Source organism: Mirounga angustirostris, unplaced genomic scaffold (assembly GCF_029215605.1).
Source record: "Mirounga angustirostris isolate CCGP_5_RB_7025 unplaced genomic scaffold, mMirAng1.0.hap1 SCAF_8, whole genome shotgun sequence".
NCBI lineage: Eukaryota > Metazoa > Chordata > Mammalia > Carnivora > Phocidae > Mirounga > Mirounga angustirostris.
In genome coordinates this window covers 105596410-105608006 of record NW_026991716.1, presented here as the reverse complement: position 1 = coordinate 105608006, position 11597 = coordinate 105596410, and the positions used below count along the sequence as shown (strand labels likewise).

Below are 11597 nucleotides of genomic sequence, written 5' to 3'. Positions count from 1 at the left end.
GGGAGGAAATTAAATAATGTATGGACACTTTCAGCTTTAGCCAGCTATTAGGCTTCCAGTTGTTTGTGTAGGAAAGTAGCAAATAAAGATAGGTCAGATAGGTGAGTTCAACGAAAACCAAGTAAAGTTGAAAGGTATTCAATTATTCAGTAGACCATCTGCTGCTCTTTGTATATCTTACCTCACTGTATTGGATAAATATTCTTCCATTGATCATAATACTTTGCCATTAAGGTATTTACTGAATTTAATATTTTGAAACAACAGTAAGTTCATCAGACAGCTCATACTTAGTCTCAACCTTCCATTTTAAAATCCTTTCTTAGTAGACTAAGGCCACTTTTCTGACTATGAATAAATAATGTGGTAAATATAATGTAACATTTCCTTGGTTCTGTTCACTTTTTAAAATTATACTTAAATCTCTGTGATGTAAAAGTTAATAATATCTGAGATAGGAGATATTTTTACCTAATATTTTTAATCTTTCCTCTAAATGTGGAATGTAAGGGAAAAAATCTACTAGATTGTTAATCAGTGTATCACAGGCCTCTAACTTGTTGCTATGTGATTTACTTATTAAATTCATTTATGCAAAAATAAAACACCTGGTTAGAATTCTATTCGTGGTTGAGTTAATCTAGGATTTATTATAATTTCCAAATGATATTTCACTTTTGTACAGACATATTTAAACCCTGGTTTGTAGATGTAAATTTTAACTTAACTTATGCATTTGCTGTTCTCCTGAGATAAGAAAAAGTGGTTCTAATTTGGGGAACTATGTACCAAAAAGGTAGGGATATTGTCCTAAAATCTTGTACATATAACCATTCTTACATTCTTCCCATTCTTGATATGTTTTCTTAATGATGAACTGTAAGCATTTTGATTAGATCTTATTTATACTAATTGTCAACCTATGCTTTAAATAGCCATTTACCTCATTCATAATTATTAATGATGTATAATCCTTATAGGTAAGATTAGGTCCTTCAGTTCTATATATACTTTGTATGCTGAGTGGTTCCTCATATACCAAACCTTACAAAGCTTACATATACAAACCTTCCACTCAAATCATCTTTCATCTCTTCCAAGTCCAGGACTGGGCCCAGAATTGTGCATTCGAGTGAGTGCTGTATACTCATCATCCAAAAGCTCATTTCAGGTAGACAAGTAAAGGTAGCACATATAATTCAAGGCATAAATGCAATCTGATGTCTGGCAGGGGTAGGACTGGTGACAGCAGTCTTCTTAGATCTATTCCAGCAGCACTGCCATCTCTTCTCTCAAACTTCCCAACAATCCTCTAATAAAAGACATTCCAAAATGGCTGTGGAAAAGCTACGAAAGGTTTAAACTTAGCTGACACTCACCCTAATGTCAGATAGGATAAATTTATACATTTCAAAAGAGTGGGGCAGGGTATCAGGAGGGCACCAGAAGAATAATAGGTAATACTATCCTCCCTTCATTCTTCTGTGGCTTCCCAAGTTAGACTCTCCCAGAGTGCAAAGACACAAAATACTAACTCTCCAGCTCTCCGTCCACATGAAACATTCATCTTACATCCAAATGAAAGTCTGATAATCCTAACCGCCTTTCTGCTCTATACTCCTGGGTCTCAGAGGATCTTAAGGAACTGTTTACCTCTCAAGTTGAAAAAATAATTTAAATTTAAGTTTGTGAAAATAAATAAATAAACTAATCCAGAATGGTTTATTCCTATTGTTATTAATATGATTCAGCATCATTGTACCTAGAATAAAACTAAAAAGACACATTAGGATTATAGTGGCAGAATGCATATGTGTGTGATTCTGTGTGTGTGTGTGTGTGTGTTTTAATTAAGTAAATGGGGGGAAGGGGTGTAGGGCTAAACTAGCATCCTAAAGTAATAGCAGTAAAGATTTAATGGAATAATCTGGTAAACAAAGGAAAATGTTAAAGAGGCATTTCAGGGAATCATTTGTGAACAATTGTATTCTCCAAGATGAATTATGAGTCAAATCTTTAATGTATATCATACTGGTTTATTACCCATGTCATTATTAGAATAAAAATTCTCAATTCTAAGAATAATTGAATATTGCTATTAAAAGAATGTGTAAGTCTGTCTTTTCCTTCCCGGCTGCTTGAAGCTTGGCCGCCATCATGAACGACACAGAAACTATCCGGACCAGGAAGTTCATGACTAACCGACTACTTCAGCAGAAACAGATGGTCATTGATGTTCTTCACCCTGGAAAGGCAACAGTACCTAAGACAGAAATTTGGGAAAAACTAGCCAAAATGTACAAGACCACACCAGATGTCATATTTGTGTTTGGATTCAGAACCCATTTTGGTGGTGGCAAGAACCAGCTTTGGCATGATATATGATTCCTTGGATTATGCAAAGAAAAATGAACCCAAACACAGACTTGCAAGACATGGCCTGTATGAGAAGAAAAAGACATCAAGAAAACAGTGAAAGGAACACAAGAACAGAATGAAGAAAGTCAGGGGGACTGCAAAAGCCAATGTTGGTGCTGGCAAAAAGTGAGCTGGAGATTGGACAACAGGAGTAAAGATGCTGCAGTGGCTTTATCTGTGGAGGTTGTGCAGATTTTTCATGAGAGGATCAATAACTAAGAATGTTAAAAAAAAATAAAAAGAATGTGTAAGTCCTTCCATAGAAGTGCTTTAGCACTCTTGTCTCACCCTTTGTTGTCTGCATAATGTAGGAGATACTATTAATATTTCTGTTTTAAGGCTAGTAATAAAATGTTCTGAAATATATTCTCAAAATTATTAAATACTCTATTAATTTGTTCAAAATAATCTTCACCAAAGCTTAGTTTGTTTGATTCCTAAAGTGTATTATGCAATGAAATCAAACAGCAACCCATATAATCAACCCATTTGAGAAAAATAGCCAAAAAGAAAAGAAAAATATTAATGATGGGAGTATTTATCTGTCATGATTGCTAAGACTGTTCCATATCTTAGTCTCTCCATATTACCTAGTATTAATACTAGTATTTGATTATGAAGTCAGGAAAACAAAACACAACTTGCATAGTGAAAGATGACAAAACGCAAGAATAAGGTGTCCAAATTTCTACTACTTTATTCAATAACTGTCTCTTTCATAACTACTGTGTGTTAAGTACCATTTTAAGTCTTAGGATATATAAAAACAAAACATGAAAATCTCTGACCTTGTGGAGCCTATATTCCAGTTCTACTTGAAGATATTTATAGAGAATGTTATGTATAGGACCATCATTGCCTTTATCACAGAGATACAAAGATATTGCACCTTCTACAAATACCATCCATCACCATAAAGAAGGCAGCTACCATCCCAGGCACATAGGGTAGAAAACACGTCTGGTCATATATTTCTCTGTCTAGCCCCTACAGCAGGTAACACCATCCCTAGCTTCAACTTCTTTGAAAGACATATTTACAAACATTAGTAAGAGTGACATTTGAGGGGGAAAGAAAACAGACTTTATATTCAGAATCTTTGTTTAATAATATACTGTGGTATAAAACTGCCTTTTGGCCTTTGGAATCATTCCCACTCATTCGCATCTGAATGAAAGCCAAAGTCAACAACTGAGTGAGCTGTTGCAAGGTAACCACATCTCCTTATTCCTCTGTTAACGTTCTCTTATTCACCTCTCTTTTTTCATGGCAAATAGAAGAAAGTAAAGAGAAGCCCAGTGGCATGACTGATAAGTTCTGTTTGCTGAAGAACATGTACTGAGGAGAGACAGTAAGGCTCAAGGATGACCTGGAAGACTGTAGGACTTTAACTTTTTTTGTATAGAATGTTAACTATTTTAGTTCCATGGAGGTAACAGAAAATAAACAATTATAGAGTCCTATCATCTATCATCAAGAGGCACAAACATTTTTGAGCATCCACTGTGTATTACCCATGAAATATATATTGTATGGTTCATAGTGTAAAAGACAATCTCTGCACTCAAAGAAAGAAAACCCTCTCTCTCCATATATATGTGTGTGTGTGTATATATATATGTGTATATATATATATATATGGACATATATCTATCTATATCTATCTATCTATCTATATAGATGGATATCTATCACCTATCATCTATCTATTACCACCATGAACAATGGATGATTCATAGTTCACATGTATATATTCATGTATATAAATGTATGCATATGTACACATACATATATCCTCATGTATCTGTATGGTTCATATGTAAAAGGAGGGCATAAACATTTTTAAAATACAGAATGATGGGGCCGCCTGGGTGGCTCAGTTGTTAAGCGTCTGCCTTTGGCTTAGGTCATGATCCCAGGGTCCTGGAATCAAGCCCCACATCGGGCTCCATGCTCAGCAAGAAGCCTGCTTCTCCCTCTCCCACTCCTCCTGCTTGTGTTCCCTCTCTGGCTGTCTCTCTGTGTCAAATAAATAAATAAAATCTTTTTTAAAAAGTACAGAATGATGTCATATTTTACATTTCACACCCACTACCTGTCCTATATGCAGACCATTCTTGCCCATAAAATTAGAAAGCTAGAACAAAAACTTCATAATTGTGATGTATAGAAAGATGCAATCATGCAAACATATCCTCATGGCTCAATCAACCAATATTTACTCAGCAGTCAGAGACATCTGGCACAATCAAAGATCTGCAACGATCTCTGCCCACAAAAAGAGATTAAGATGTAATAAGGAAGAAAAACAGAACAAAAGTATGATAAAATGCAAACGCACATGGATAAATCACAGAATTGTAAGAACAAACACATTAAAAGGAGGATTAAGTTTGTGTAAGAGAGAAAATGAGTTTTTTTTAAGCCTTTAATCTTGATCTTGAAATTTTAAAGATTTGGCCATTGTTTTTCAACATTTATTTGGCGAGTTAGTTACACTTAACAAAGTCTTGCATCTTCCATTCCTGATCTAAGTCCTTTGAGAGACTCTCTGACCAAAAAATCTGCATTACTTCTTTTCTGTTCAGTTTTTCCTGGTCATTGCCTGATTTTGATAATAACTAGCAATCATAGGTCAAGATGGAAAGGAATATCTTCCACTGTTAAGGAAATGTTATAATAAAAACAACTCTGACATGACTGATAGGGGGAGGAAATTCTCTAAGCAGAAATCTGCATTTCCTAGGAGACCTTAAATTTCAATACCAAGAAATTGCTTGAGACCTGAAAAGTCTATTCTATCTTTTGTATAGAAAAATTATGATAGGATTATAATGGTTCAATTCTTCTGAATCAATGTGATATAGTAGTTAAATTTGTATTTCCACAAAATTACTAGTTCTATTTGAGGAGTGAGTTGATATCCTGGCTGTGTGATCTCCAATGGTCTTTGGCTCTAGTGTGATCCTAGGTATGACTCAAGCCTGTGATTAATGGACGATCCTCAACATTTGGCAACCTAGAGTCTGTAATATAGATCAGCAGCACCCACCTAGTGGTAGCCAAGACAACAAGAATTGATGATAATGATTGTTTCTCCATCAGCTACGGTTCACGTGTTTTCTCGAGGGAGTAAAAAAGCAAATTTACCACAGGTAGTGTCAGACAAGCTATTGCACACAATCCAGTAATAAGTAAACCTTACTATTCCACTTATCCTTTATTTTTTTTGTAAAGATTTTATTTATTTCACAGAGAGAGACACAATGAGAGAGGGAACACAAGCAGGGGGAGTGGGAGAGGGAGAAGCGGGCTTCCTGCTCAGCAGGGAGCCCGATGTGGGGCTCCATCCCAGGACCCCAGGATCATGACCTGAGCCGAAGGCAGACGCTTAATGACTGAGCCACCCAGGTGCCCCTCCACTGATCCTTTAATTTTTCATTTTGGAAGCTCACTAAAACAGATTCAATTGAAAAAAAGAAAGAAAATGCTGGTGTGCTAGGAACCAGACCAAATAATATCTTCTGCTGCTTGTATGATACATGCAGATATGATGCAGGAAAATTCCAGTGCCAATGTTGCAGCAGCATGAAAACCCTCGTGTTCAGGGAGACCTAACTATCAGTGTGAAGCTGGGCAAACCCTGCCCAGGCAAATAATTCACTTCATTAAAGGACTAACAAAGAAATTAATTTTTAAGAAAGAAAAAGAGAATGAGGAAAAATGTGATGTAGGAGAGATATATTTCTAATTCACTTAATAAATAACATACTAATGGCAATAGGTTTAATAATGATTTTCATTTAATCAAAGAGATGAAAACAGATAATGATACATGCCAAAAATATTTTCCAGAGATCCCAGTTTCCCATCAAAATCAACCAAATTCTAATTTCTAAAGTTTGATTTTCTGTAGTTCGTAATTTAAGATACTACGAGAATGCTTTTCCATGCTTAGATTCCACTTGAAACATTTCAGGCTATAGAAGAATCTTTAAGAAAATGATTTTAGTGTTTGAATTTAAATGCATTCACATAAAATCCCTATTCTCAAAGAGAGAAAACAAATTTTAAAACCTTTAACATATTGGACTAGTAACACTGGTCAAATATAAAATAGTTGTTATATAATTTCAGTATAAAGTCACTGAAAAATATTTTTGTATTATAAAAATTAAAATAAAAATGTGTTAATTTTACTGAATAGGAAGCACTTTAAAACCGACTTTTAATAATTTCAGGACAAAGCTGACGACATTCTCAGTCTATACATGCTGTCTTTGCACTTGAATCTCTCTAAATAGGAAGCATCTGGTGGTGCTTAACATGTATCATTTATTCAGTGGGGGTCCTTGTGTAAGAACAATTCCAATTTCCCCAAGCTGAACTACAGAGAGGTTGACACTTTATTATCGGCAATAACATTCATTATTTACAACCTGATCTTGACATAGGGGGCTCAGAGAAAACACCAGAAGATAACTCTTATTATGTAGCATAATACTTTTAATTAAGAGATGATATGTCTCAAATTTTAAAATTTGAATGAATAAATGATCAAATACTCAAATACATCATATTTTTGTAAATAGTACTTTGCTTTGTTACTAATTATTGATTGATACTCATTCACTTCAAGAAATATGTACTGAGTGCCTAATTTGCTCTAGAGCCATAAAGATGAGTAATATACAAATCCCTGATCTGTAAAAGGCTATAATCTAGTACAGGAAATAAAAATAACTCATATATTCTTATAAGAGAATTTTGAGTAAAGAAAGTGGCACAAAAAATAATAGGAAGAGAATTTAAACAAGAAAACAACTCCAAGGAATTTGATGTACCAGGAAAATCTTCATAGTGGGATATAAAGATGGCTCTTGAAGAACAGGTTAAGGCCTGTGGACTACAAGGAGAAAAGGAGGACATCCCACGCAGGGAAAGCACAAATACAAAGATATAGAGATGAAAATGCATGGGTTGTGTCAGTGCATCAGTGAAAAGTCCAATTTCATTAGAATATAAGATGTCTATAAGGAAATAATTGGAAATAAACCTGAGAAAGTAGGTTGTAGATAAATTATGGCAGTCTTGAACTCCTGACTATATTCTGAAGTAACAAATCATGGAGGGGGTTTGAGCAGGTGGAGTGATGTGATCAGATTTGGCCAGCAGAAGATTACATCATCAACCATGTACATTGTAGGAAAGAGACGGCAGGCTCTGAGAGCCCAGGCAGGAAGTAATAGAGACCAAGATTAGGGTAGTGACCTTGGAAATGGAAGGAAGTAAAGATTCATTAGAGAGAGGGACCCTGGACAACTAGGCATATAACTGAATGTAGGAAATGGAAAAGACAAAGTAACAGTCTGGCATCTCGGTGACTACAAAATCAGTGTTGTAATTGATAGTAACAGCTAAGGCCAGATGAAAATGGATTTTGCATGAGGATTTGATGGGTTCCATTTTGAACAAGCAGAATTCAAGACTTTAGAAAGATGTCAAGAGAGAGAGGTCAAAAACTATATTACCCTTTTTTCGCCACATAAATAGCAACCTTGCGAGCATGAAGGATCATACGTGATGCTAATTCATTTGCCAGATCCTCTGAAAATATCTTGCTTGAATCCTGATTTTATTTTTGTCCATACCTCCCTAGTCTCCTTTCATTCACATTTGAACTAGAATCAATCTTCCTGGCTCTTATTATTACTATTCACATTTCCTTCTAACTCAAGCAGTATTTGTTAATTTCTCACCAAGCACATTTCTCTTCTCTTTTAACACCATCCTAAAATAATTCATGCCCACAACGTTTTATACCTTTACACTAAATTTAATAAAGAAATTATATTTTCCCCTGAACTATGCTCTTTTTTGTTTCACTTCAGTTAATGCATTTTAAATAAATGGGGGCGCCTGGGTGGCTCAGATGGTTGGGCGTCTGCCTTCGGCTCGGGTCATGATCCTGGAGTCCCGGGATCGAGTCCCACATCGGGCTCCCTGCTCCTTGGGAGCCTGCTTCTCCCTCTGCCTCTCTCTCTCTCTGTCTCTCATGAATAAATAAAATAAAAAAAATCTTAAATAAATGTATGGCTTCCCCATTTAAAATAAATGCATAAATGCAATATGTTAAATATATCTTTTTAAATCAGTGTTGTCAGCAATGTTTCTTATAATGCACTTATGTTTACATATAAATTAAATTGTATTCCTTTCCATCATATTACCTTTTGTGATTTTTTATGCTTATGAAAGTAGTGCTGTTCGTGGTGGAAAACTTGGGAAATACCAAAAAGCATAAAGAAGGGAAAAAGTCATTCATAATTCTACAGCCTAGAAATACTACTGTTATTTTGGGGTGCACTTTCTGCATGTTTTGATACATGGGATTATAATTTATGTACAGCTTTATGTCCTGCTCTATTTGTTTTTGTTTAACATATTGTGAGTACATTCTTTGTCTTTAAACATTTTTAGAAAATATCTTTAATGGCCACATACTGTTTTCTCTGAGAACAGTACCATAATATTTTTGCCTATCCTTCTATATGTTAGGCCTTTGAATAATGTCTAAATTTTTAGGATTATATATATTGCGAAGAAACAGTGCTCTCATAAAAGAGCTATCAAGTAAATAACTCTAAATGTTCGGCCCTACATCACGTTGTTAATTGCATTATTTAATTTAATCTTCATGATTTTCTATTAGATATAATTACCCACATTTACAGTTGAGGAAATAGGTTTAGTGAAAAAATAAATAAATAACTTACACTAAGTCACACAACCAGTAAGAAGTAGAGGAGTTATTTGAACCAAAACTTTTCTGATGCCCAGCTTCTCTCTGACCAGGAAAACCACAGCTTTGATTGGACCTTTAAAATTAAATCCAAGAAAACAATATTTAGGCAAAGGGACCAACATTCTAAAATGCTGCGAACACATTTGAGAATGTGTGTATCTCCTAATGGGCATTAAGAGTAATTAAGTTTTAAACCCTTGCCATTTTTAGAGATGAATATTTTAACTCTTATTTATTACCCTTTTCTTTGATTACTAGTGAAGTTAGCTAAAAACTGATCAACTCGTTTCTTATGACTTCCAGTCATTTTTGTCTCCTGTTGGAGAATTGCATGTTCATATACTTTTGCTATTTTTCTATCAGGCCTTTGTGTTTTTCATATTGATTTGTATAACCTCTATATACTAAGGATATCATATTTTTCATATTTGTGGTAGTTTCCTAGTTCAGACTATTTTGTTTCAATTTTTTGGCATATAAAAATTCACTCATTTTTTGGTTCATTTTAGTATACAAACTTTTATAGCAGTTTTAGATTCACAGCAAAATTGAGTAGAAGGTACAGAGATTTCCCATATTCCTCCTTCCCCCACCCATGCAAAGCCTCCCCCATTATCAACATTCCCCACCAGACTGGTACATTTGTTACAAATGATGAGCCTACACTTACATATCATTATCACCCAAATACCATAGTTGATATTAGGTCTCTCTTAGTGATGTACATTCTATCGGGTTGGACAAATGCATAATGACATGTATCCACCATTATAGTATCTTAACATTTACATTTTTAAAAGTCAATTCTATCAGACTTAAATTTGTTTGTCTTTTATACTTTGTAAAGATTTAATTAACTATTAGATGAACATTTCTTTACAACTACTAGGTGAATTTTCTTTACAAATTTTTTTGTTTTACTTTATTATAGTTTGCATAATCATTTTTATAATAACTTATTTTAGACATACAAAAAAACACATGGAATGATGTAAATACACAGAGCTACAATATAGCTTAAAAAATAGAACATTACTGAGCCTATGTAACCCTCCCAGTAACATTCCCTTTCCTTTTCTCTAGAGGTTTTTGCAATTCTGATTTTGACTTTATCTTTCCCAAGAATTTTTTCTCATATATTTTGTTACATATTTTGTATCATTTTGCATTTATGCAATTTTTGCATATATGATATTGCTTTGTGTGCATAAAATTATTTTGAATATGCTATGGTTTCACAATACTACCCTACTTACGAATTCTCTAAAAATTGCTTCTTTGATTTAATAATATGTTTCAGATTTACCTATATTGATACAAACAATCAGTAACTGATTTCCTATTAAGTTAGCCAATTTAAAAATTAAGTGAACAATTCACAGTGCTCACCATAGCTGTGAATTGTGCAAGACTGTTGAATCACAGATCTGTACCTCTGAAACAAATAATACATTATATGTTAAAAAAAATAGAAGAAGAAGAAGAAGATAGCAGGAGGGGAAGAATGAAGGGGGGGAAGTCGGAGGGGGAGATGAACCATGAGAGACGATGGACTCTGAAAAACAAACTGAGGGTTCTAGAGGGGAGGGGGGTGGGAGGATGGGTTAGCCTGGTGATGGGTATTAAAGAGGGCATGTTCTGCATGGAGCACTGGTGTTATATGCAAATAATGAATCATGGAACACTACATCAAAAACTAATGATGTAATGTATGGTGATTAACATACCATAATAAAAAAAATGCAAAAAAAATTAAGTGAAGATAACCAATCCTAGTGTTTTATCTTGGGTCCTTCCAAAAGTAGACTCTTGAGATGAGGCTTCAAGTATAAGAAATTTATCTGTATAGTACAAAGAAACTTGGCAGAGTGGGGAAACAAGACAGGGAAGAGAAGACAGCAGATTAAGAGTGTGTTATATAAATTGGTGCAGCCACTATGGAAAACAGAATGGAGAGTCCTCAATAAATTAAAATTAGAACTACCATATGATCCAGCAATCCCCCTTCCTGATATATATCTGAAGGAAATGAAATCACTATCTCAAAGAGATATCTGCACTCCTGTGTTCATTGTGGCATTATTTACAATAGTCATAGCATGGAAACAACCTAAGTGTCCAATAGTGAATGGATTAAGAAATGTTGTATATATATATGATAAATATTATTCAGTCATAAAAAAGAAGGAAATCCTGCCATTTGTGACAACATGGATGAACCTGGAGGGCATTATGCTACTTGAAGTAAGACAGAGAAAGGCAAATAATGTATAATCTCTTTTTTTTAAGATTTTATTTATTTATTTATTTATTTATTTATTTATTTATTTATTTATTTGAGAGAGAGAACACAAGCAGGGGGAGCAGCACAGAG

General features: G+C 34.4%; 1 pseudogene; it reads left to right on the top strand.

Annotated features, from left to right (window-relative positions):
* Positions 1 to 2120: 2120 nt before the first annotated feature.
* Positions 2121 to 2752, top strand: LOC123837118 (small ribosomal subunit protein eS24-like; annotated as a pseudogene).
* The last annotated feature ends 8845 nt before the right edge of the window (positions 2753 to 11597 follow it).